A 3477-nucleotide genomic window follows, 5' to 3' on the forward strand; every position below is an offset into this window, starting at 1 on the left:
TATATACAGAGTTATTTCCGACGTTATTACGGAAAAATTGACGTTTAGAACGTACGACGCAATACTCTTGGTCCGCACCACAGCCGCGGGGCACCGGATTCTGCACAATTTACGCATGGAAATGTACCATAATAACTTTAATTTATATCATAACATTCGTCGGGTTTTGCGCCAAAGTGTTGCCAGAACAGTTGTAGTAATTTTTATAAATTTTTCAAAAAGATTCGATTTTTCCGAATTTTTGGCGATGATAAGCCCCCTTAAGAAGATGAAAATATTACCATAATATATAATTAATGAATAATGAATAGTTCATTCCCTTTTTTGAAGGAGAGGGAGTATTCCAAAGTGGTAATTTATTTTATGTTTGCCGTACAATTAATTAAATGTTTAAATTGGTGTGTGAAAGAATATTCATTTTTCTGAAACATATTCTTCATATACCTCTCTCATCAAACGAAGGAAAGGGAAACATAAGTCACTGTTTAATTTACACAACAAAACATTTATCTTCATCATCAGCATGTCCCCAAAAAATGACAAGAGCAAGGTAATAGTAGTATACAAGACAAAGAACGCAATGAGTTTGTGATTTAAATTTTTTCATTGAACGACAATTACATTATTACAATGTGTACCTACAATATTGACCTACCTTATGTTTAAATGTGTTAAGAACTTATTACTGTGTATTTGAAGCTATACAAAAATAATAAAAACATCTCGAGCATAAACATTGATATAAAAATTAAATAATAATTTATATTTATAAAATTAATGTCAGTCTACGGACTGACATAACAATGGCACAACTAGCCAGATTAAGAAGCACCATGGAGAACTTTTATATCTTCGATTAAATACGACGATGAACTAACAAGAATGATATATCTATATTATGCCGATAGACTTGATATTACTCTGGAATTACATTGCAATGTACCACCACCAATGGTACATCGTGTGAATAAAACATACAGTGTATCAATAACGCCAGTAACTCTTTATTCGATAAAATTTTGGATGGGAACGAATAAAAAAGGGTATCCCGTGGCATCACAATTGCAATTTATAATGCGAGTTATGGTAACTGACAGGAAAACGGGAAAATATTATTATTTGTTTGTAGAACTTATCGCTAACCGCGACGAACGGCGTACAATGTTCTGTAAATTCAATTTAAATAAATCTTCTTTGTATGGCCAAAATGAAAGACTCAAATGCCAAACTCATGTAAATGGATATCGATCCTATGCTAAAGATCCGCTTGTATTTCTGACGATGATACAAGCGTCTAACGAAGAAAGAGAAGCTCTGAAAGAGATGATGAGAGCCGAGGGAATAAGAATCCCTTTATCATCATCATCATCATCATCTTATTCATATAATAAAGTTTGTCAAACTGCAAAAGAGAAGCTTTTGAGATTGAAACGATATTTCAATCGACATTATTACTTTAGGTATATGATGTTCGACAATATACAGTGGGAATTAACCAGAGATGCTATTGCTTTCGAAGCATGGTTATATGGCCAAGAATGGTCTGAATACGCTCATGAAAAGAGAATTCAACACGAAAAATATTGCTTGTTCAACGACAGAGAGTTTCAACTAACAAAGTTGCACATGAAACCCAGTTTTAAGTTTTTTTTTAGAAGGTTCGTGTATATGTATGACTGTGGGAAAATTGGTTACACCATACTTTGGAATAAGGACACTACTACCACATATCGGGTATTTAGCGATTGTGAGGAAGAATACTCTGAAATTTTTTGTGGTACTGATCATTTATTAAATCACATCGACAGAGTGTATCATGTGAATCAATTTGGTAACTGGTGGCATGATGATGGTGATGGAAGAAACATGGAACCATGTGTGAATTCATATGGTGAACTAATTGCACGCATGCATGTGAAAAATTATGGAAAATTTATTTCGAAATGATCATAGTAACTTATAGCACCCCATTTGACGTACTATCTGAATGTATTCTTTTTCTAACCCGAGATCTCAAACTCTTTGTGGATATTATTCAAACGGGGAACAAGGATGAAATTTATAGTTTTATCGTTCGAGACGAGGGTTTATCATCATCTCCGCCAAATATGACAATCGTTTACGAGCTATATGTACTCGGGCAGTTACAAGTTATTTTTTGGATGTTAGAACAACAGAATGGGGTTGGACAGCGGCCACTCTGTGCGAAGAAATGGTTTCCACCCTCCAGATCCCGGATTCCTTTAAATATCAATTTATCGATGATGAACTTAAATGGAGTCTAATGGTTAGTTCCTGGAAGAGAGCCGTGGAAGATTTGACATTAGATGATAATATAGCTGAACGGAGCAAGGCTGCATTTATGGCTAAATCACAAAAACTGGATAAATTGATAGATGAAAAAATAGCCGTCACACTGGAGTACTTGAGCCAGCAGGGATGTCTTGATGAGTTGGATATATATACATTATTTTCTGCTTCTTTAGTAAAAGATCCTATTATAAACTTGGATTATGCTTCTTTGACCGAGAAGTGGTAAAGAAAAAGATGATTTGAGTTGGAGTAAATTATCTTCTGTATAATTCAATCATAATATGGGGAACCATTAAAGAACAATAAATGAGGGCGCTGGGACATCTTCCCGCTCTCACAGTAGGGAGGAGGGGGGGCCATCTTCCCGCTCTCACAGTAGGGAAGGAGGGGAAGGGGGGGGGGCATCTTCCCGCTCTCTCAGTAGGGAGGTGAAATATGTGTATGGGTGTACTCCTGTCCGTGGTGGTTCCCTATTTACTACCGGGTGAACAGGAGCACCAGGGTGAAAGAAAATGACCATTTGTTTCTGCTTTTTTTTCTGGGGATCAAACCCGGGCCCTTAGGACTACCACCCTAGAGCGCTGTCCACTCAGCCGCCAGGCCCTGTGTACTCGCCTAATTTTGCTTACCTTGCGGGGGTTGAGCTCTGACTCTTTGGTCCCGCCTCTCAACTGTCAATCAACTGGTGTACAGATTCCTGAGCCTATTGGGCTCTATTATATCTACATTTGAAACTGTGTATGGAGTCAGCCTCCACCACACCACTGCCTAGTGCATTCCATCCGTTAACTACTGACATTGAAAAAGTTCTTTCTAACGTCCCTGTGGCTCATGTGGGTACTCAATACCCACCTGTGTTCCCTTGTGTGTGTACCACCCATGTTAAATAATTCATCCTTTTCTACCTTATCAATTCCCCGTGTGCGTGTGTGCGTGTGCGGTAGACACGCTTTGCCCGCAGATAGTATCAGTTAAGCCTTTCCAGGAGTAAAGAGATTGAAAAGCTTGCAAGCCCTTTTACCGGGAGAAGCCAACGTGTTTTGCTCGAGTGTTCGTGTCTTGAGGAAACACGGTCGCGTCGCCGCCTGGTTGATTATGCTTGAGGAAGGCAGGTATCAAGCAGGAGAGAAGGAAGGAGGTGGGTAGGTGGGGAGGTGTTAGGGG

Source organism: Procambarus clarkii, unplaced genomic scaffold, assembly GCF_040958095.1.
Source record: "Procambarus clarkii isolate CNS0578487 unplaced genomic scaffold, FALCON_Pclarkii_2.0 HiC_scaffold_556, whole genome shotgun sequence".
Classification (NCBI taxonomy): Eukaryota; Metazoa; Arthropoda; class Malacostraca; order Decapoda; family Cambaridae; genus Procambarus; species Procambarus clarkii.